The 25,839-nt window shown below is 33.7% G+C and overlaps 1 pseudogene; it reads right to left on the bottom strand.

Moving 5' to 3' along the window:
- Window positions 1-4,199: 4,199 nt before the first annotated feature.
- Window positions 4,200-5,841, bottom strand: LOC134714417 (uncharacterized; annotated as a pseudogene).
- Between the last annotated feature and the right edge of the window lie 19,998 nt (window positions 5,842-25,839).

Raw genomic sequence — 25,839 nt, 5'->3', positions numbered from 1 at the left:
CCGGGCAACGGGTCGAATCCCGTGCAACTAAGGTTTATTATATAATTGAATAACTTAACTTGAATTTCAATTTCTGAAACACGATGTCGTAGTTTTTGTATTTTCCCTCATGTTTTTATGTTGTCTTACTTTCTTTAAACCTGTAGAACTGATGGAAATTATTGTCTTTTGTCTCTGTAGTGACGTAAATTTTTAAGTTTCTGGTCGGTTTAGCATAAGTCCGGGGAACAAATGAATTAACTCTTGCTCAAATACCAAAAATTAATATCAAAAATTCAGATATCCTACGTCTTTTTCTGGTTTAATTGACAATTTCGGGATAGAATTGACAATCTTATGAATGTTTACATTAATGTATTTTTTTTCGGATAAAATTAAAAAAAAAAAACTGTAACAAACTTTGATAACATGTCCTGTAAAGTTTACCAAAAGGACTTTTTGTACCTTTTCGCATGGACTGGCTCATATATTATATTCTAATATCAGCTATAATTCATATCAGTTTTGGTTGGATTTGTGTTCCAGACTGTTCCGAAAACAATGAAATTTGAAATTGAATACAACATAATTTGACCTGCCTTACTGTAATAATGTGTCTGCAGTGCCTACATCTGCTCATATATAGAGTGGTGTAAATATCAAGTACCTGTAGAGTTATATAAAACCCAATTTCGAACACGTTATTTTCGCTGAATAACGGAATTTTACGGAGAACCGATTTTATTTAAAGGACTGTTGCGCTGAACATCATTTATATATAATATCATTCTTAAAAAAAAACCTTTAAAGCCGATGATAGTGTTTTCTCTCAACCATGAAATAAGCGATATTTTTTATAAACGTTCTTTTACTGACAACTTCTGAATACCATAAACACTATAATACGAATTAAGACCTGAGTTGCAGCCTGAGTACATGTTAAACAGTTTTTTGTTTGTTTTTATAATTGCTCTGACAAAACTTTTTTCATTAGTTCTTGTCGTCATAATTTGTCAGTTTTATAAGTCTTTCTACTTATTTTGTTTCTTTAGATGAACTGCCTTTAAATATGTTGTCATAACCATTATACTACAATCCCATTCCCTTTCAAGAATATGACCTACCGAATTAGACTATTTACCGGATTTGTTATCACATAACAGACGAGACTGTTATTAAAGAGAGAGGGTTAGCGCTATAGAAACAGGTTGAATCCACCATTTTCTACATTTGAAAATGCCTGTACCAAGTCAGGAATATGACAGTTCTTGTCTATTCGTTTTGTTATTTGATTTTGCCATGTGATTATGGACTTTCCGTATTGATTTTCCTCTGAGTTCAGTATTTTTGTGATTTTGCAACACGACAGGTGCCACATGTGGAGCAGGATCTGCTTACCCTTCCGGAGCACATCAGATCACCCCTAGTTTTTGGTGGGGTTCGTGTTTATTCTTTAGTTTTCTATGTTATGTCATGTGTACTATTGTTTGTCTGTTTGTCTTTTTTTATTTTCAGCCATGGCGTTGGCAGTTTCATAAATTCAAATGTGACGTATTTTTTGTGTCTTTTCGCCATCGTATGTGACGTCATTTTTATGATTTATTACGTTGAGGCCTCGACTGTGTCGGGTGTGTCTATTCTTTGTTGATCTTAGCATTATGTATTCGGGTTTAGTTTTCTATAATTAGTTAATACTTTAGTTTCATTATGTATATCTCTTTTATATTTATTTGATAAAATTTACTGTTTGCAACAGCATTAATTGTTCTAAATAATAAGGATGTTCTTATCCCAACCATAAAAACGTAGCCGTATTTGACACAACCTTTTTCAACTTTTGATCCTCAGTGCTGTACTACTTTGTACTTTTTTTCACTTTCGATCTTTTATATCTGGGCGTCACTGGTGAGTTTTGTGTAGACGAGGCGCGTTTTTGGCGTATTGAATTTTAAACCTGATGCTTTTTGTTATCTATTAATTATGTGTTTCTTTGTCTAATATGTTCTCCTATTTATTTGTATTGTAGTTCTGTAATATTATGTTGTCATTTCAATGTTATATTTAACATAACCATTAAAGTGCGAGGTTTGGCATGCCACAAAACCAGGTTCAATCCACCATTTTTTCGTTTAAAAATGTCCTGTACCAAGTCAGAAAGATGGCCATTGTTATATTATTGTTCGTTTCTGTGTGTGTTACATTTTAACGTTGCGTCGTTTGTTTTCTCCATTTGAGTGTAAATTCACATTGCGATAAGACGTGTCACGGTACTTGTTTATCCCAAATTTATGTATTTAGTTTTGATGTTATGTTTGTTATTCTCGTAGGATTTTGTCTGATGCTTGGTCCGTTTTTTTATGTATTACATTTCAGTGTTGTGTCGTTGTTCTCTTATATTTAATGCGTTTCCCTTGGTTTTAGTTTGCTACCCCGATTTTGTTTTTTTGTCCATGCATTTACGAGTTTTGAACAGCGGTATACTACTGTTGCCTTTATTAATTTTTCCCTCTTTTATAGGACTGAAGATTTGATCTTTAATGTAAAAAACATTAATGTTTATGATAATGATACAAATGTGTCTTTTCGATCATCTCTAATATCAATTCAACGAATCGCTATTTGACCGCCATTATAGGACAGGATATAAGGTCCACCGTATAGATAAGTACACAAGTTTCCGTAATATATTGACGTCATAATAGAAAATATCTAACGCCAAAATGGAAAGGTGAGTGTTGTATGACGTCAAAAGTTTATGCGGAACAGATTTACAGCCAATCAAATTGCCAGAAATTACTCTAAATCAGGATAATTTTGTTTACATTGCACAAGGGGAAAGCTAATCATATGACATTAATATATATATATACTTTTCCAAAAACAATAGTCTTCAATTCAGTGGTTGTTGATGAATATATCATGTTTGTTTAGTTGATTATTTTGTACATATCTTTTCACATCAAATATGTTACATTTTTTATATATTTAAAAGCTGACTATGTGGTTTTGCTTATTGTTGTAGACAGCACAGTAATCTACAGTTGTTGATTTAATTTAACTTCATTTGTTCTCTCAGATGGAGAGTTGACTTCTCGGCAATCATACCTGACATCTGATTTTGTTTTGCAAAAATATATGAATTCTAGTTTATTCTGTTATGGTTTGTAGCACCACATTTGATTTCTTTTTTGGTAATTTTGTGAAATATGATGTTATTTATATGTTTTGTTACTGTCTATTCTTCATATGTATAATATGTATTAAATTGCAGCTAAACCATCCACAGCACCAGCAAAACTAAACTGCCAGAAGACAAAGACAAAGCTGCAGATAAACCTGATGAACCAAAAATGAAGAAGAAGAAGTTGGCTCCAACTTGGACGGAGGAATTCATCCAAGAAAACCAAAAGGACAATGAGAGGAGAAGGGAGGAGTTCAAGGAATTTCGCAATGAATTTCTGGATCTCCAACGAGAGAAGAATGACATTTTAAAATCTTTGGTATCCAACATACAAAAAAAATTTGTTTTTTTTATAACAGGAAAGTTTTGCAGAACTCTGTCATTTTTCAATTTCTAATTTTTTCAAAACTTTAATATTAAGGTGGTACCCAACACCTGAAATAAAATTAATTTGGCTGGTTTAATTTTCTTCAAATTTTGACAAAGTGTCCTTAAGACAAAAATATATAAATTTCAAAAAATTTGAACCAACCGTTTAATCAGAAAAATTACACTGGTTATATAGTACTTTGACAAACACTTATTTTGATCATCGAGAAGCTTAATATTACCTGAACAACACAACGCAATTAAAACGTTTTGCTGATTTTACAGAGTTATCTCCCTGTTGTGTTTGGTACCACCTTAAGGGCATCAATTCAGTAGTGAGGGCAGATTAGAATGCATCAACAATTAAAGCTTGTATTTTTTCATTTCTGGAACATGTCAAAGATAACTTTAAAAAAATTCATTCAAAAATCACTAAGGTCTTCAAATTATGAAATAGATTTATGATTCATATTTTTGGGGGAAATCACTGTTTAAATCGTAAAAACTGAACACATTTGTACGTTTATGTTTCAAAATTTCATCAAAAATCTTACTTCAAATTAGTTTTTGACAATGTGTTTTCTACATTGATAATAGTAGTTATCCCAATAGATAATCCACCATTGAACTAAAACTATAAATATCATTAAAATTGAAAAAAAAACATTATTGTATTTAAAACTTGACTAGAGTGAAAGTTACAGGGAAGCTGCAATGGTGTTCCTCTTTGTAGAGGCGTCAATATTCAAGGTATCTATTTCTGCTAGTGGAATAGTATCAATAGTCTTTCCAATTTTCATTCCTCAAAATGAAGTTGTGTAATCCTACATACGACATTACTACGGATGGTATTGTCATATCTAGTGACATGTCAAGGTATTTCATTCACCGGAATTTCCCTTTAAGCAAGGCAAAACTCCTTTCAATCACAGATCGTGCAGCACCATGGACTACTTTGTACTTTTTTTGTGCTACTGTTAGTTTTCCATGATCTCTGAATGCGTCATCAGAGCATGTGATAATGGATAGGCTGAATCGCCAAGAAGGTGAAGATGTTTAGGAACAGACGTAAGTAGATGAGACAAGTCACTGTTCCTAAACATCCTGGCATCATGGATTGAACCTGGCCACCCTGCATATGCATGAATAAATTCCATGTTAGAATTGCAAACACCTTGCAGTAAAACCGACGAATACCCCATTCTGTTGATGTAGGATTCTCGGTTTTCTCTCCTTCCTTTGATAGGAATGTGGGAGCCATCCACATACCCGAAACATCATGGAAAGCCATGGTGCTGCTGATTTTCAAGCGCCATTATTTCCATTTGTGCAGTTGCTGGCCAAGTTACAAAATTTGTGATAAATCTTGCCAGTACTTCAACAATGACTAACATGTGGAAGTGTAGGGAACCTTTTGACATTCCAAAGCGATCCGCTACACTTCTGTAAGATTCTTCTGTTGCCAGGAGCCATATAACGCTTAAAAGCTTATTGATAGGCTCAACCACCCTGCATTTCAAATCTGTCATTAACTCTTCTAGTAACAACTGAAATAAATTAGACACAGTTTGTTCAGTATTTTATTGCAAGATTTATTTATTGAACACTTTTATCTGCCATAATTTTTTTATCGCTTCTTTAGAAGGGAAATATTTCATATTTGACAATCTTGGTATTATACGCAATTGTATACCTTGATAATACAATTTTTACCGCAGATTAAAAAGAAAGTTCAAATATTTCCTGTGAGAAAGCCAATCCGCTTCTCTACAATATATGTTTTGTCTGAAAAGGTAGAAATATTATGATTATAATTTAAAAAAAAGAAGGAAATGTGAAAATGAGACATCTTTATTTATGTGTGTTTACAAATTATGTGACTTTAAGAACAACACTGATTTTTTTAAAAGGAACATTTAACTACTTATAACTTTGTATAATTTTTATTAAGAGATTTAACATTTAGTAACACCCTTACTTGTCTACTCTTTTTATACGAGCATATATTGGTATCACCTTAGGGTTGTCGTCTGTGTCGTTGTCGTCATCGTCCAAAAACTTTTAGTTTTCCCACTCTAACTTAAGTTTATGTCAATAGAAATCTATGAAATTTAAACACAAGGTTTATAACCATAAAAGGAAGGTCGGGATTGATTTTGGAAGTTTTGGTCCCACCAGTTCAGGAATTAGGGGCTAAAAAAGGGCCAATATAAGCATTTTCTTGGTTTTCGCAAGACCATTTTATTCATTTCTACACCCAAACCACCTTAACAAAAAACAAAAGTCTTATATTCATCTACTTGTACAACCATATTTATGAACATTTGTGATGTTTTATGTAAAATATGTTATAATGTTGGTTTTTTTTAATAATTCTTGTGTTCCCCTCACTAAAAATAGGATTTTGCTTTTACTCTATTTTGTGGTACCTATTTTGTATTTACTCTATCTAATTAACCCCTTATCATTTTCTTCTTTCATGATGTCTAGCATTTAATGGTGAACATTTGTTACCTTTTGATTAATCCTTTAATTAGAATTATATATTTAGTATCCGTAATAAAAAGTGGACTTTGCCTTTCCATTATTTAGAAGTACCCATTTTGAGAAACCGATATATACAAAATAATAGAAAATCTATCACCTTTCAAGTTCTGTAGTCGACCTTTTAACTCGTAAAGGATTTATTGTAGAAAAAAATATCTTTACAAGCTGTATATTTATATATTTCTTAGCTTTGTAGGGCTTTTGTTTGAAATTTAATGTATATGTATCTACATGTATGTATGTTTTAATTATGTCAACTTTACATTAAATATAGCATTAGTTATAGTTATGCAACCAACCATTTTACATAGTCTTGTTATATGATTTTTTTATGGCCCCGCAACGAAGTTGTGGTGCCATATAGTTTATCCTTGTCCGAAATCTGTAATTCCGATATTCTGTCATTCCGCAACAAACCGTTAAACAGAGTTTTTTTCTTAATGCCTTCAGATATTGGGCTGATTTTTGATATGTGCCAGTTAACCATGACGAGTTACAGATCAAGTTTAAGTTTCGTTCCCCTCCACTAATTTTTGCCAAAATTACAGTTGGACTTTAAGAAATTGGTGAAAATCACAGTTGTACATAATATTTTTTAAAAGAGCCTTCAGATATTGGGCTGATTTTTGGTACATGCATGTGACAATTAGTATCCTTTACTTTCATCTAATTTATATTGTTTGGAAAAAAATATGTTTAAAGTAACATGTATACCATCATGAACATGTAGCAAAAAAACTGTCAACCCCACTATATTGAAATCAATTATTTTTTAGGAAAATCAGTATTTCAAACTTTTCTCCTGAATCGCAGTTTCTGAAATGAAATGGTTGTTAGGTAAAATTCTGAAAAGAAATGATTGTCATCAAAAGCTCAGCAAATTTGCCAATAAGCTGGAATTCCATATTTTAGAATTTAAAAGATTAAAAGGATGCCTTTACGAATACTGTTTTGAGATTTGATTTACCACAAGTAGTGACCTACAATTGTGTACATTTACTATATTCATAGATATAATAACCATCTATGTTTTAAACTCTGGTTGATAGTTCTTCTTTTTTATATATATATAGAGAAAAACTGATATCAACTTGACGATTACTTTCTGGTGCATGCTTGGTTTAACGATATTGTTAATGTTTATAGTTATAATTCTCAATCCATTGGTTGGTTCATTCAGTTTTGGTTTCTCAATGTGGCAAGCTATTTCACTTGCAATCATAACCCATCTCCTTATTTCATCAGAGTAACTAGGTCAAAACTAAGACATTGTTTTAATCTATGTCTATGGATGTTGCCTTGTTATTATTATAAAGAAGATGTGGTATGTTGGCAATGAGACAACTCTTCTAGAGCATGACAAAAGACCAAACATGCCAAATGACACAGAAATTAACAACTTCAGATGGCCTTCAACAATGAGCAAATTCCATACCACATAGTCAGCCCATAAAAGGCCCCACATGACAAATGTAGAACATTAAAGGTGAAAACGTATGGCATCATTTACGACAAAAAAATGAAGGAAAATCACATATGTGACACATTAATAACTGACAACCACTGAAGTGCAGGTTCAAGACAGATATGAACACAGAGAATGTGGTGGGGTTAACATGTTAGAATAATCCCAACCCTCCCTCAACTGGGGCAGTGGTAAAACAGAACAGCATAAGAAAGAACTCTAACACAGAGGGGATATCACATTAATAGGAAGTACAGGGTTGAGTTCAATATCTTAGAAGCTACGTAGCTGCTACAACACATGTATCAATATCTATGTATCAGCTAGTCTATAGATATAGGAAGATGTGGTGTGAGTGCCAATGAGACAACTCTCCATCCAAATAACACTTTAAAAAGTAAACCATTATAGGTTAAAGTACGGCCTTCAACACGGAGCCTTGGCTCACACCGAACAACAAGCTATAAAGGGCCCCAAAATTACTAGTGTAAAACCATTCAAACGGGAAAACCAACGGTCTAATCTACATAAACAAAACGAGAAACACGTATATATTACATAAACAAACGACAACTACTGTACATCAGATTCCTGACTTAGGACAGGTGCAAACATTTGCAGCGGGATTAAACGTTTTAATGGGCCTTAACTCAATCAAAAAACGTATGATTACACAATGAACGAATAAATTTGATCTGCGATATCTGAATACAAATGAACAGCTAATTAAATATTAGAGACAAACATTCGTGACCAAAAAGCTACCAAACAAATTCAAACACAGGACATCACTGAGAAATATTTAACCAATCAATGTTCACTTTAGAAAAAAAAATGTTTTTTTATAATCTTGAAGTTTATACAAATGTTGTAAGAATAAGTGAAAAATTGAATATATTACAAATAATCAAAGCTGGTGTACAGACAAGATAGCTAGTCAAAATCTCCTTAGCACTACTTATAAAAAGCCACTACTATATTGAACGCAACGAAGATCTCAGAGTACATCTATAAGAGAGGGTAGGAGGGGTCATGATCTTGAAATCACAGGCTTAAAAACACAAAATCCAGAAGTCCTGATTTAAAATAAACTCAAATCCTGACACCCCTAAATTGGAAAAAAGAATTCCAGGATCCATAAGTGGGCCTCGTTGGGGTTTAAGCATGATGTGGGATTGCCAATATTTTGTAAGCGTGACACGTGAAAGTCAAATTATTGTGCCGTGAAAACTGGAAGTGAAGTCTAGCGGTACACGGGCAATTACAAACAAAAATGAGAATTGCTTACGTACATAGTGTTCAAACTTCAAACAATAATGGTACAATGAAGGGATGTGCCCTCAAATTGACAACGTTACCTCAATTATGACGTTCACTTCCTCCCACCAATCTTTACAACAACCATTCAAAATGATACCTTTTTTTACTATGAATATTAAATTTCTTCATATGATATGCTGTCAATCTCTAATAGTGCAAGACACACATTTTCAATTTATTTGCAAACAGGAATTAGCTGCACAAGTTATGTAAAAATTGCTAACACAATACAATCAGCATTATCAAGCTAAAATCAAATAAAAAATATTGCCCCTCCACAGAAGCTAAGAAAAGCAAATGAAAAGCTTAACAAAAGTTTTGTACCCAAGAAATATAGAGTGGAGTAGTTATTAAACCTGCTTTCGTCTTTGGAATGCAGGTAAATATATTATATATGAAAAAGCAAAGGGTCATGTTTTACACAACTAGGATTTGTATCTAGAAATGTTGTCAAATTATGTTAAATTTGTTGAAAATAGCAAAATATCTGGGGTAATTTGTACATAATATCTGTTAAATGTTTATTAGTAATTAATCAAATGTAAAACAACACCCTCTATTACAATGTATTATATAAATTGTTTCATTCTCACTATTTTTCTATCATGTCTATATATCATGTTAATTAATTAATTTAATTGTATTAACCCCGAATGATAATAAACATTGTTGAAGGCCGTACAGTAACCTATAGAAGTTAATTTCTGTGTCATTTTGTCCCATGTGGAGAGTTACAAGTATTCAACAATGAGCAAAGCCCATACCGCATAGTCAGCTATAAAAGGCCCCGACAAAACAATGTAAATCAATTCAAACGAGAAAACTAACGGCCTTATTTATGTAAAAAAATGAACGAAAAACAAATTAGTAACACATAAACAAACGACAACCACTGAATTACAGGCTCATGACTTGGGACAGACACATGCCTAAATAATGTGGCGGGGTTAAACATGTTAGCAGGGTCCCAACCCTCCCCTAACCTGGGACAGTGGTATAACAGTACAACATAAGAACGAACTATAAAAATCAGTTGAAAAGGCTTAACTCATTAGATAGACAAAAAATACAAGTGGACGTGGCCGGGTACTTATACATCCAAACACAAAAAGACACAATGAACAGATCTGAGAGTACTCGCAGTTATCTGACAGCTAGTTCAAAGCCTCTAACCACTAATAAAAAACCATGCATCTAAGACTTAACAATTAATCCGTACACATCCAATGGATTTAGTGTAAAGACGTCTTAAACAGCCAGAGAAAAACATGAATTTGTGTGCATTGTTATACAGATTTAAAATGTACAGCGTCAATGTTATTATTAAATGTATACATTCTTGTTTTAGAACAAGTTTTTTCTTAATTTTTCATAAAAATTGTCAAAATATCAATAATGAACTTCTGGTGATATCTATTATACGTGACTCTGTACTGAATTATCCCGTCATTGTGTTATTGTTCTTTGATAATGTTTGTATTCTTGTAATTCATTTTACTAATATACTTTGTCTATATGCCTTTTTCTTTGATACAAATCACACGGCTCTGTACTTATACATCCCGTCATTGTTTTATTGTTCTATGATAATCACTGTAATCTTTTGTTGTGTTTTTTTGTTGTTTTTATTGCTAATGTGCTTTGGTATACATGCTATTTTGTGTTTCTTTGTTACAAATTATGACGTGGCTCTCTGTACTTATACATCCCGTCATTATGTAATTGCGCTTTCGAAAATTGTTTTATTCTTATCTCTATTTTTGCTTATATGCTTTATCTATAGGTTTTGTGTGCTTCTTTGTTACATATTTGTGTTTTTATAGGGATTAATATTTATAACAATTCTGCTTGCTGAACTCCTATTTTTGACATTTTTCACCTATTATGTCAGTTTATTTTGTTCACACATCGTTGTCAATATAATGGAATTTGCATAGACTATCATACAAGTGAGAGGTTTAGCTAGCTATAAAACGAGGTTTAATCCACCATTTTTTACATATGATTATGTTTAATCTTACTGATATTTTAAAAAGGTGACTTATAGGTCCAATGGGCCGGGTGTAACTTCGACTATAAACTTTGTAATTGTATTATATTTATGTTCACAAGTCACTATAATAAACAAATTACTTACTTACTTACATATGAAAATGTCTGTATCAAGTCAGCAATATGACAGTTGTTCATTCGTAGGATGTGTTTGAGCTTCCGATTTTGCCATATGATAACAGACTTTCCGTTTTCAATTTTCTTCGGAATCACTTTTTTTGTGATTTTAATTTTTACCAAGGAGAATGTGAGTTCTGTTCACTGCATTGTCATAAAATTATATTTAACGGCCAAATCAAATACACAAAAAAAGAAGATGTTAGACTTTTGTAATCAACAATCATAGATTGATATGTAAACAAAGGTCATATGATAGTTTGACTTTGCTCCTCCAACTGATAATAATGTTGTTAGGGTTAACGTAGCCATCAAGGTAAGCTAGCGTAATGTATGTTCATTCCTAAGTCCTGAAATGTGTATGCATTGAAATACTGTTCAGAAATTAAATAACATCGTTTGATGACATTTCGGGTACACTTAGTTGCAACTCTTTTGAAAATATTTTATTTGTTATCACAAGAAACATTAGATCACAACTAACGGTTATCCAAAATTAAAACTAAATGTGGTTTGAGGCGTAATCTAGAGTTGATTGTGAATATCAAGGTCTTTTTAGAGGTCTGTCATTTAGAGACGTATCAATCGTATCATATACGTTGACGTATCCGCATCTGCAGATATGCCAAAAAACAAGTATATGATCCCGAGCTTTAATTTTCTGTACTTTCAATAATGCAAATGGGCAACTGATTAATTTTTAATGCAGAAATTTAAAACAATAAGGAAACTATCGAGTTTTTGTGAAATATGTAACCCTACTTTTAACGATATTTCGGATAGTTGAAAGAGTTTTCGGGCATGACAGGAGTGAATACGTCAAAATCGTTTGTTTTTGAAGGAACTTGTGCTCACGTAGCATTGACGAAATTGAAAATGTTAATTGTTGATTGAAAAATAGAGTGATACTCAATTCTTTCTTTTACCTTTTATGATAAAATGGCAAGTGAACAATATTCAAAGTTCCTTACATGTATATAAGTAGTATATTGATTTTTTGTTTGTTTATTCATATAAGATCTTGAAATATTTTTAAATTAGATTATTAAAGGATTGTGTACCTGCCCTACATTGGCTCTTTTTTAAGGGCTTGTTCGGGATCAGATCATATTTTTTGATATATCTGCAGATGCGATACGTTTGTAAATGACCGACCTCTATTAATATTATGTTTCTCTTATATCCAAAAAAAAAACAGTGTTGAAGGTCTTAATAGTGACAGTATTGCTTTCTTGAAACATAAATACATTTGGAAATGAATCAGTATATTCCAATCCTTGCATCATTATATCAAGAAAACAGCAATTTCTTGTTAGTTTTGACATAAAATTGTCCGTTTATATTTAAAAATACACGAAAAAACGAAAGGTATACAGTAGGAGATATTATCAGTTTTCTTGGTTTAATAATTACTTGTTCAATTCAAAATTTCCCGTAGAGTTGCCATCTGATGAAAAAATGCTTCCTATATGGTATTGTATTACTATGAAGAATAACTGATTTAATATCGGACATACAAAAGGATTAAACATATTTTATTTGTAAAAAGATGTTTTAAAAGAAAATAAGAAAAGGAGAAAGAGTTTATCATGCAAGTGTAGGTAATTAGATAATTTAGTTGTTTCATATATGAACAGATTTTGTTTTATTATAGCTGTCTGCTGACAATCCAAGTTTTTTTTTCAGATATGGTACCTTTAAGTAAAGACTTTTGTTAAAAAAAAGTATCCATAACCACAAACCAAAAGATATTCGCAGTATATATTGCGTTAAAAAACCCCGTCATCATGAGTCAGCATATCAATGAACTACAACAGATGATTAAAACTTTAAATTGCGATGAAGTAGAAAAGATAAACAAATATTTGTTTGAATTTCATGACAGGAAACTTGTGTTCTCTCGATCTGAAGCTGAGATAGATGATATAAAACTTTCTGTAGAGGACATGATTGAGAGAATCATCTCAAAGTTTGGTCAGTATGATGATAGTCGAAGAGTGTTTGAGGTTTCTCAGAAATACCTTGTTGGTAGTATGGCGGAAGGAACGCGTATAATAGAGCCTAGCGAATTTGACTTTCTTGTTGTATTAAAAGAATTGTCTGAACCAGGTGCTTTGGAGATTATTTTTATCGACGATAAAAAAGACTGTGAAAAATACCTTAGAAGGGGAGAACATCCATTCAAACATGCCCATCTTCAGGTAAAAGACCCGAATTTTCTGAAAACATTCAACAGTCTCCCTATGTCATATGATCGATTTATTTATACAGATTTTCTGAAGAATATTTATAAAGCTGCTTTAGTACAGACAGCAATTGAAAATATTGTATGTAAAACTATTAAAAGATATACTGGAATATTGTCATTTTTGACTAATCCGACAAGACATAATGGGACTGCTTTAACATTACAAATGGAATGGACACCCAAAAGCTCAGTTGAATCAGAGAAATTAAGCATTTCAATAGATATGGTGCTAGCTATTGACATTTCTCGTCACGTCACGGCTAGAAAGAAAGACCCAAATGTTCCTCAGTATTTTGACCACCTGAAAGATGATACTTCCTGTTTTGTTTTGCCGACGACAGTTGGTAACCATGATCAACCATGCTTTAAGTTTGCGTTTACTCTAACAGAAGTCGAGCTCATGAAATCCTTATCAGATCACCACATGAAATGTTACAGACTTATGAAGTATATCGTTCTGCGAGATGGAAAAGAACGTTTCGATGTCTCGAGAGACTTTCCATCATATTTAATTAAAACAGTTTTATTGAGACATTCTTTGAAATGCTTTGAAATAAGGAATTTTCTTGTTTGCATTTTAGACATCATTACAAAAATGACGATCATGTGTAGTCACTGTATTTCTGCACACATGGCTGAGAAAATGTTTTTTCTGAAAGATAATTTCGTTACGTATGAAAGTTATCAACACACGTTTGAAAGTCTGACTGTAATGGTCAAGCAACTTTTTTCAAACGCTGGAGTACATAAATAGCCAGATGTTTTCTCGACATTGAGAGCATTCATTGCGTAGTCAGCCCGTCTTATGTCCACCACAAACATCGTTAATAAATGTTTCGTAGAATTTCTTTAACATGATCCAGAAGAGCATAATCTTAATGATGGAATCAGGCATCAGTGCTTGTCAGTATGTAACCAGAGGTGATGGAAAGTAGTGTTTTTAACATTTTATGTTAAAAATGCAGTTTTTTCTGAGGTTGTTGTTTGTTGCTGTATATCAAATTTGTTTTTCTTCAGTATAAAAGAGGGACAAAATATACCAGAGGGACAGTCAAACTCATATATATTGTACAGCTATTAATTTTTTGTTTGTTTTACCTTTGTCATTTTGTGGCCCTTTATGACTGACTATGCGATATGATGTTTTGCTCATTGTTGAAGGCTGTACGATGACCTATAGTTGTGATATTTGAACTCTGGTGGAGTGTTGTCTTATTGGCAATAATGCCACATCTTCTTATTTCTATACCTATGATTAACTAAAGCTGAGAACTGTCTTGGTAACCCATCAAAATGAATTAAAACATTGATTTTTATAGTTATTTTCATTAAAACTTTGTATAGTTTTGTGGTTTTTTTCCTTTGAATAGAGATACCCATTTTGTATCTGCAGCTCATACACCTTTTATTATTTTTAGGATAATTATATTGAATGAAACCTTAAATCGACCATATTTTATAGATATTTTTACAGAATGTACACCAATTTGCCATCAATGTATTGATAATTTTTCGACAGTTTAGTGTAAGTTGGACAATTTTTGGAAATTATTTGATTTAACCTTAAATCGATCATTTGATCGAGGTTATCTGTAATTTTCTTAAATACACTTACAGTTGTTTGAGACTAAAACATGAAACAGCCACAGATTATTTTTTTTTAAATTTAACATTTATCAGTTAATATAACCATTTAGGATGGTTGTATTAGATGAAACCTATATTCACCTTATTTTAAAGATATTTGTAAAGAATGTACACCAAACCTTACATTAGTGTATTTATAAAATTTTCACATATTTTCTGTTAATTTGACTTCTTTGATAATGTTTTTTTGATTTTACGTTAAATGGGTCATTGATGAAGATATTCTTAAATATTGTCACAATTATATTATAGAAAAACTTGACAGGAAAACCAGACGAGGGAGAAGAGGTCCTGAGATTTATTCTTAACATTTAAATTGGTGACACATTAGCTACCTCAGCTGTATTTGGCAAAACTTTTAGGAATGTTGGTTCTCAATGCTCTTCACAACTTCATTACTTTATTTTGCCTTTTTAACTTTTTTTGGATTCGGGATTACTGATTAGTCTTTTGTAGACGAAACGCGCGTCTGTCGTATATACTAAATTTAGTCCTGGTATCTATGATGAGTTTATTTATTACTTGTCATCGACTTTTGTCTCAATTTTGAATCATGTGGAACACTGATTTTTGTATTTTGTCTCGCCTGCGTCGAAGGTCAAAGATTGCGAAACATTGGGATGTAAATCAGGCGGTGTTATTGAGTAGTGAGGTTTCATAGCTTGGATAAAGATGTCTCATGTTACAACATTTCAGTCTGTCACGTATCCGGTGTCTTTGGCCTCATTTAAATAGTTAAGCGAACGAACGAACTAATGAATGAATGAATAAATAAATAAATAAATAAATACATCGAATTCTAAGATTCTGTAATCAGTAGGTACACTATATTTAGTGTATGTAAAAAAATATTTTTTATAAGGTGAACATGTTTAGTCGGACCTTTACTTGATTTTCAAAGAAGAATGTTAAGTATAAATGTTTTTGTCGGTTTTTTTCACACTGTAAACAATAGGCCTAGAATGTTTGTTGTATGGAATAATTGTAAGCTGTACATGTCTATCTGGTAGATATCATCATTTCATAATTTCATTGCATGGTTCATTTGTTATTGTTAATTTTCAGTAGTAAGTTCCCTTTCAAAGATACTATGAACATTATGTCAACTATGTTTGTTGTATGGAAAGATTGCATGGTGTTCATGTCTCTCTGATAGTGTTCATAGGCCTAATTTTTACTGTTCATTGTTCATAGTTAAGTTTACCTGGTTAATTCTCTTCTCCAATACTTATAATCAATTAGGTCAACTCTATTCGATATATATAATGATTGTAAGTTGTACATGTCTGTAGGACCTGAACATCATATTCATAGTTCATTTGTCAATACGAAGTTTCTTTAGATCAGTTGATTTTGTCCTGAGAGCAATAGGTCTACTATATTTGGTGCTTGTAATGATTGTGCGGTGTACCTTTCTCTCTTGACAGGATTATATTATCTGCATCTATCCAATCGAACTAGAGATAAAGGATACTACAAATACAGTTAAGTCGGCCTCATATCTTGACATACATCTAGAAATTGAAAATGAGGGTCGGTTGAAAACAAAACTTTACGACAAAAGAGATGATATCAGTTTTCCAATTGTGAACTTTTCATTACTAAGTAGCATCATTCCAGCAGCACCTGCATACGGGGTATATATCTCCCAATTGATACGATATTCCCATTCTTGCATTTCATATCAAAATTTTCTTGATAGAGGGTAGCTGTTCACAAGGAAGCTCTCAAACCAAGAGTTCCAAATGGTGAAGTTGAAATCATCCTTTCGTAAATTTTACGGACGCCATCACGATTTGTTTGACCGTTATGGAATAACCGTTTCACAAAAGATATCGGATATGTTCCTTGCGTGGTAACTACAATCCCCTTCCCTTTCATGAATGTGACCTACCGAATTAGACTATTCACCGGATTTGTTATCTCATAAGCAACACGACGGGTGCCACATGTGGAGCAGGATCTGCATAGCCTTTCGGAGCACAAGCGATCACACCTAGTTTTTTGGTGGGGTTCGTGTTGTTTAATCTTTAGTTTTCTATGTTGTGTCATGTGTACTATTGTTTGTCTGTTTGTCTTCTTCATTTTTAGCCATGACGTTTTCAGTTTATTTTCGATTTATGAGTTTGACTGTCCCTTTGGTATCTTTCGTTGCTCTTTTACATTTCAAAACTAGTACTATTAATTTGATGTGATACTTGTTCCAAAACTTATCTGAAAAAAAAATATCGTTTAGAATAAAGAAGGCGCTCTGTTTCAACTTGTACAATCTTGTTTTTTCTTCCAATTAATGTTTGTGGGTTTCCGTACAAATAATTTACATTATCAGCACTTTTTATTGGTGTTACCTATTTTTTATCCGTAGTATCTACTTATCCTTATAAAACAATTATTTGAAACTTTTTTGAATTGTTTGATCCTCTTATTTTTGTGATCAGTATCATTTCTTCGTTTTTCTGAAGTAAATCATATATAGATATAAGAAGATGTGGCACATTTGCCAAAATGAAACAACTCTACATTCAATTCACAATTTTGTAATAGTAAACCCTTATAGGTTAAACAAGTATGATTATGTGGCTCACACCGAACAGCAAACTATAAAGAAACCCCAAAATTACTAGCGTTAACCCATTCAAGGAGCGAAAAACTTTTTTTTTTAATGAGAACAACAAACACTTATAAACAGCACTAACACACCACAACCACTGAACATCAGGTTCCTAACTTATGACAGGTGCAAACAAATGCATATGCCCATTTACAGTTCATTTTCATATCCTGATATATAATCGGGACTTTTTTGTACTCAATCAAGGAACACAAATTGAATTACTGCTCAGAATTTAAAAAAAAAACATCATTTAATCAACCTAAGGATACGAATGGTTAGTTTTTGCAATTCATATGGTATTTGTAAAAACATAAAATAACGGATAACAACTAACCAACGATTAACCAACGTTAACACTTATTGTAGTTTAAGGTCTAATGTATACTTCCGTATGAATATCAAGGTCTTGTTAAGATAATGTTTTATTACGTTCAGCGTAACAGTGTATAGGGCCTTGAAAGTGACTTGATTGCTTTCGTAAAACATATCTATATTTGGGAATAAACACTGCATTCCGAAATGGTTTATCGATATGTTCACTGGGAAATAGTCGTTAGTGTTCTATGATCATAAGGAAGTTGCTTAAAATACTAACTGTAAAATTACCGCCCCCGTGGCGAGGGCCTCTGACTTAAAACTGCTTTTTATATGTTATTGTAAACTAAATAAATAAAGAGCACACAGATATGATAAAGATTTTTTTTTGAAAATATCCGATTTTAAATAAAAGAAGAAAGAGAGAAATGTAGTTCATGCAAGTGATAAGAAATTTCAAGTAGAAAACCCTTTAGTAATAACTGTCAGTTTACAAACAAAGGTTATTTATTTTTCAGATATGATACTTTAAAAATGACGACTGTTATGCGGAAATCAAATCTTTAACAACAAATCAATAGATTTGTATATCATACCGTTTAAAACTATACAATAACGTCATTATGAATCGGAATATAAATGACCTACAACACATGATTAAAACTTTTAAAAGTGCTGAAGTACAGAAAGTAAACAAATATTATGTGATATACACGATAGGGAACCTGTGTTCTCTCGATCTGTAGCTGAGACAAGGGGTACAATCAAAATCACGTGATGGATATACACACACCGAAAGTAACAGTCGAGCAGACCGCTTGAAAGGTAAGTAGTCGTATTTACTTGTTTATATCAATAAAATTTAATAAATACGGTAGTGCAACGAATGTCGGATACTATCTAGTTTTGAATTTTTTTATTTGGCCTTTTTAACGAGTTTATTGTCCTGTACCAAGTCAGGAAGATGGCCATTGTTATAATATTGTTCGTTTCTGTGTGTGTTATATTTTAACGTTGAGTCGTTTGTGTTTTCTCTTATTTTTGAGATATTGAGATAAGACTTGGCACGGTACTTGTCTATTCCAAATTCATGTATTTGGTTTTGATGTTATATTTGTTATTCTCGTGGTTTTTTTGGTCCGTTTCCCTGTGTGTTGCGTTTCGGTGTTGTGTCGTTGTTCTCCTCTTATATTTAATGCGTTTCCCTCGGTTTTAGTTTGTTACCCCAATTTAGTTTTTTGTCCATTGATTTATGAGTTTTGAACAGCGGTATACTACTGTTGCCTTTATTTATTTATAATTGAAAAGAGAATAGAGGATGTTACTTACCGAGTAAAGAGAAGCTTGAGGCAGCCGTCGACATGTGGATCGTTTAGCACTGTATCAAGGGAGGAATGTACCATCGTGGGCAATAATGACCAGCAATTGGATAAGCCAGTTGGCTAAATGTTGGAGGAATATTAAAGGTCCTTAGCATTCTGTACCTGTTCATACTTTTATTTTTGGATATACTGCAGTATATATTTTTATGACAGATCTGTCGGAGAGAGATTTGGGGAAAAGGGAGGGGGGGTCTGGCCAACCACTAGTCAAATCATTGAGATATAGGATAGGGATCCTGACTGACAAAGGAGGAGCCTAGTCAAGTTTTTTTTGTGTATATGAACAGGTTTAGATATTTTTGGAGTTGTTTCGTTGGTATTATTTGCATGGTTTGATTTGAGTTTACTTGCCTACGGATGCTGGCCTTCAATGAACACATTTATAGAACGGGACGGGGGGAGGATTTAAACCTATTGTATAAACCAATTCACGGTTAATGGCAGTATTCCTTGTATTTCAGAATGAGTTCAGTGGTGTCAACAAAATGCTGGTTATGTCCGGCAACATATGAGAAGAAAAAGGACCTCAAGAGCCATGCCTTCTCAGAACATTCAGTGTGCAGAGTTGTGTGTCCATGATGTGTGGACAGTGAGAGGACATTTGGCAAAATATTGGAGCTGACCAAGCATAGTAAGAGAAAACACAATGATCTCACCATAGACCTACTGGAGGGGGACTTTTTCACAGAGCCAAATTGATTTTGGTTAGGCAAGCTGGCCAGAGGATTATATAAGAATAATAAAACTCTCAGAATAAACTAGCACCATTGCCATCAGGACCGGGGCAGCACGTTTGGGATGGGTGGAAGCCACCACGAAGGATGGAGCAGACAAGCATAAAAATACATGGGAAGAAGGATGGTTGAAGACACTGTGTCATTCCGTTTCCAGTGAGCATCCTACCAGCTCCCGAAAACGACAGTACAGTCCATCCAGGCCTCTAGTGGACCTCCCTGAATTGACAGTAGCCAGGATTGACCTATCCTCTAGAGGGAATATAGGCTTTCTCAGGATGAAGGAGTCGTAAGCAGAAATTTGGTTCAAGGTAGAGATGGTACATTGGGTCATGGAGGACTACAGGGCACAAGACAATTTGGTAAGGAGAATGGGAATTGCAAAAACAGACCACGAGCCGCCACAAAGTTTTGGAACAGAATTAAAGTTGTCAGAATCAAAACACACCTTAAGTCAGGTAACCAAGGCGTTGGGGATTGGTGAGAGACATGTAACATGTCAGGAAGCTCTTTAGGGGAAAGGTGACATTTGAAGCTAAGTCCTGGAAGAAGGCAGAGGAAAAAACAAACCCAGCGGGCACACGACGTTGTATCAACGTTGAAAAATTGTTGAATTTTGGTTGAGTTCGTTATTAACGTTGATTCAACGTAATTATTTTCCACGTCAAATATTCAACCACAATTCAATGTTGATTCAACGTCTTAATTTCAACAGAAAGTTGATGTTGATTCAACGTAATATTTTCAACGTTGAAATTTCAACAGAAAGTTGATTCAACATCTTATTTTTCAACGGAAATAATTATTTTTAACATTTCCCGCCCTTAAAACATTGCTACTTGGAATATCACGGAAAAGCTTCCGAAAGTTCGCGCATGTCGATATTTTTGTTATCATTCATTTGAGGTCATCAGGCATGGTCACATTTGTTAATCTTGTCACACTAGGAAAATTCAGAAGAAACCAAGAAATTTTGAGGTGATGATAAATTTCATCCAATTATTTGCAGAGAATAGATATTTCACTAAATATATTTTTCACACTGATCAAGAAATGTGAAAATAGCACAAACATTATAAAGAAACTAATTATCAACATTCTCAACGTTGTATCAACTATGAGTTTTCAACGTTGATTTAACGTTGATATCTAAACGTTGATGCAACGTTGTATTTTCAGCGTTGAAATGACCTTTCATTTTCAACCTATTATTCAACGTTGATTCAACGTTTCAGCATGACGTTGTTTCAACGTTGAAGCAACGTTGATGTGCCCGCTGGGAGGGAAGACACTGGTAATATAAAAAAGAAGATATGGTATGATTGCCAATGAGACAACTATCCACAAAATACGTATCAATCAAAAATAGAAGGAATAGAACTGTAATGATATGGAACACGATGTTGACGTTGTTGCTGAGAACGTAGTAAGATCGCTGTATGAACGTAGTATAATCGTGGTAAGAACGTGCTATAATCGCAGTAAGATCGTGTTGCAATCGGATAAGTCGTTGTATGGTTGTAGTGAGCACGTGAAGAGCGTAGAAAGATCTTGATAAGCGTAATGAGGTCGCAGTTTAAGCGTGGTGAGAACGTGGTATATTCATAGCGTGATCGTTGTGGAAGCGTAATGAGGACGTAGTAGCATCATGAAAGCAGCGAAAATTTACATTTTCATACCTCTCATACCGCTTTCTCACCACGATCAAAACGATATTAGATCGCGATGAGCGTGGTGCGATCGTGGTCTAGTTGGACTGGGGCTTTAGGAAAAGGAGCCTGATGTAATGTTGGGCATACACAATTTGTATATTTGATTTTAAATAAAGTATAAAAAAGGAGATGTGGTATGATTGCCAATGAGACAACTATCCACAAAAGACCAAAATGGTACAAACATTAACAACTATAGGTCACCGTACAGCTTTCAACAATGAGTAAAGCCCATACCGCATAGTCAGCTATAAAAGGCCCCGATAAGACAATGTAAAACAATTTAAACGAGAAAACTAACGGCCTTATTTATGTAAAAAAATGAACGACTGGCGTACTAAATTATAATCCTGGTACCTTTGATAACTATTGGGACAGGCACATACATGTGGCGGGGTTAAAGATGTTAGCGGGATCCCAACCCTACCCCTAACCTGGGACAGTGGTATAACAGAACAACATAAGAACGAACTATAAAAATCAGTTGAAAAAGGCTTAACTCATCAAATAGACAAATAATAAAAGTGGACGTGGCCGGGTACTTATACATCCCGACACAATGAACAAATCTGAGAGTACTCGCACTTATCTGACAGTTAGTTCAAAGCCACTAACAACTAATAAAAAAATCATGCCTCTAAGACTAAACAATCAATCCGTACACATCCAACATACAATGGATTTAGTGTAAAGACGTCATAAACAGCCAGAGAAAAACATGACCTTGTGCAATGCCAAGTTACAGGTATTGACAGATTGTAGATCCATGAAAATATATATGTAAATAACATACTAGTAATATTTAGTTAGATTTTAATCTTCTGATAACAAAATCAATATTTATACCAATAAAAACAATATTCAATGATCTTATTACAGTGTTGAATAGGTAACCTTTTAGAATAAGCATATTTAAAGGAGCAACAAGTTTACATGGATCATTTCTAAATTTCCGGGCGCTGTTAAAATATTTCCGTAAAAATGAGGATGTGCTTTCCCGTTTGAAACAAGTTTTCTACAGGTACAACCAAAGTTGAAACCAAATCGTTATATCTATGTAAAAATTTAGCAAAGGTTTTAAGTAATTTATGGTAACGATATCCCTGGTTTAATAATTTACCATTAATATATAGGTTGCGTCACAACAGTCACGGGCATAGCGAACAAGTTGTGAAATATAAACACCGTAAGATGGTGCCAGAGGAACATCACCATCTAAAAACGGAAAATTAACAATAGGGAACGAAAAATCGTCTCTTTTGACGTAAATGTTAATGTGTAGTTTCCCGTTTAAAACCGAAATATCTAAATCCAGGAAAGGACAGTTATTACCGAATAAATTTGATTAATTTGAAGTAAGTTCCTTGGGGTATATTTCAGCAGTATATTGAGAAAATTCTTGATTATTTAACGAAAAAATATCATCAAGATAACGGTAAGTGTTGTTGAATTTATCAATTAAATGCAATTTCGACAGGTCTTTACTGAGTTTAGTCATAAACTGTGATTCGTAACAATACAAAAACAAGTCTGCTATTAAAGAGGCACAAGTAGTGCCCATGGGGATACCTACAACTTGTCGATAAACTTTGTTTCCGAAACGTACGTAAATATTATATCAAGGAGAAAATTAACAGCTTCAATCATCTCATCACACCTCCAGTTAGTATATCTAGCATATTTACTTTTCTCATTAGAGAAGAAGGCTTTAAATGAGTTGCAGTAAATATATCTACATTCAGCTTTACCAAACGACCATTTAATTAAAAGTCCGATATTGGAGAAGAGCCGGAGTATGAGATCATGGACTCCATTGGAGAGGTAGACGACATAGAAATTATCTCAGAAGAAAAGGAACAACCAGAAAAAGCTAAGACCATCACAACAAACCAGGAACAATCAGAAAAAGTTGCAGCAGAAAAGAAAAAATCAAGCAAACCAGTTCCAATTGAAGACAGCCCTCTTAAGAAGCAAGACAACGGGGAGACTGCTAGATATTTACCGATGCTGAGCGAGAACGAGGAAGAAGAGGAGGCAACATCAGAGACGTCAGATAAGCGGATAATAATGGTTAGCCAAATAGAGGTCTTTGATATAGAAACTGACGAGGAAGTCAATACCAAGATTTCATTTTCAGAGAGGACGGAGACACTATTAAAGGCAGAAGGGATGCCCCTATTTCCGACAAGGAGGAAACAATGGACCGGAGAAAGGCTACGGGTTTCTATTAAACCAACACAAATGTTCTGGCCGCCCAAGCACTGGAGGAAACTGACAGCCGATCAGAAATTAACTGCTTGGAGGTTTGCCCCCATGACCTTGACAAGCGATCATGGAGCGGACACTGTCAAGGAAGAGAGGGACGTGCTTGACAAGTATGCCATGCTTGCCTTGTCAAGTACTGATGTAGCTAGTCAACCTGGAGAAGACATGGTTATCAAGGCTCGGTTGGCCAACTATCACTTACTGAAGGAGAATTGTCTCTGAAAACTGGTAGGAAATGAAGCTCAGGAATTAGTTACTAGTACTATGCTAGAAGCTGCAACCTCCTCAAAACCACCAAACGACTTAGTGAAACTGTTATACAATGTGCCTCTGAGATTGTCAGAAGATGTAAAGAAGGACAAATGATATTATATATACATATTTTTATGATAAGTACCACTTTTATCAGATAACATAATATTTAACATAACGTCTATCAAACATTTGTCAAATTATCAAGTTGACATAGCGGTAAAATTCACTGGCAGCTAGTGTACCAAGTCAGGAAAATGGGCATTGTTATATTATATTTCGTTTCTTTGTGTGTTGCATTTTAATGTTGTGTTTCTTGTATGTCAGAGTTCTATCATATTTAATGTGTTTCCCTCAGTTTCATATAAAAAAAGATGTGGTATGGTTGCCAATGAACAACTATCCACAAAAGACCAAAATGACACAGACACAGACATTAACAACTATAGGTCACAGTACGGCCTTCGTCAATGAACAAAGTAAAGGCAACAGTAGTATACCGCTGTTCAAAACTCATAAATACATGGACACAAAACAAAATCGTGGTAACAAACTAAAACCGAGGGAAACGCATTAAATATAAGAGAACAACGACACAACACTGAAATGTAACACACACAGAAACGGACCAAGCATCAGACAAAATCCTACTAGAATAACAAATATAACATCAAAACCAAATACAAGAATTTGGGATAGACAAGTACCGTGCCACGTCTTATTGCAATGTGAATTTACACTAAAAAAATAAGAGAAAACAAACGACGCAACGTTAAAATGTAACACACACAGAAACGAACAATAATATAACTATGGCCATAATTCTGACTTGGTACAGGAAAAAAATGTTGGGTTGAACCTGCCCAAACAGCATAGTCAGCTACAAAAGGCCCCGATAAGACAATGTAAAACATTTTTTTAAGAAAAAAAAAATGAACGAAAAACAAATATGTAACACTTAAACAAACGACAACCACAGAATAACAGGCTACTGACTTAGGGCAGGCACATACAGAAATAAATGTGGCGGGGTTAAACATGTTAGCGGGATCCCACCCCTTCCCTAACCCGAGACAGTGGTACAGTACAACATAAGAAAGAACTATAAAAATTATTAACACAAGACTCCTCTGCCAATACAAATTTTGCGGCTTCAGTTGATTTATACGAGAAATAAATCCATAATAAGGCAAATAGGATATCCCCGCCTCCAATCTTGTCGCCTATTTCAGTAAGTTGACGATCAAATTCCCAATTAAAAAACCAGGAGTTTCAAAAAGAATTCCCCACGTATCCATATCTCGGGCAAAAAAACATGGCATCCTTAAGTTAAAAAAATCACTTTCGATATAACTGAGAATGTTTTCAATACAGTCGCTGAAATGTGAACTAGAGCATTGTATGTCTCCATGACCATAAAACATTAAGGCAGTTTTTAGCATGTAGGATGATAAATTGATACACTTTCCAGGGTAATTAATTTCCCCAATCACCAACGAACTTTTGCTTGTGATGAGGAATGGCTGTTATCTTCCCTTTCCTTGTTTCGATTGAAAATAGTTTCACTTTTAATACGGAAAAAAGCTGTTTCGAAAAATCATATACGATCTTCGATGTTTCCCCGATAAATTCGTTGTTAT

The sequence above is a fragment of the Mytilus trossulus genome, chromosome 4, assembly GCF_036588685.1.
Source record: "Mytilus trossulus isolate FHL-02 chromosome 4, PNRI_Mtr1.1.1.hap1, whole genome shotgun sequence".
Classification (NCBI taxonomy): domain Eukaryota; kingdom Metazoa; phylum Mollusca; class Bivalvia; order Mytilida; family Mytilidae; genus Mytilus; species Mytilus trossulus.
Note: the sequence above shows the minus strand (reverse complement) of the source record. Positions and strands in the feature narration are given on the sequence as shown.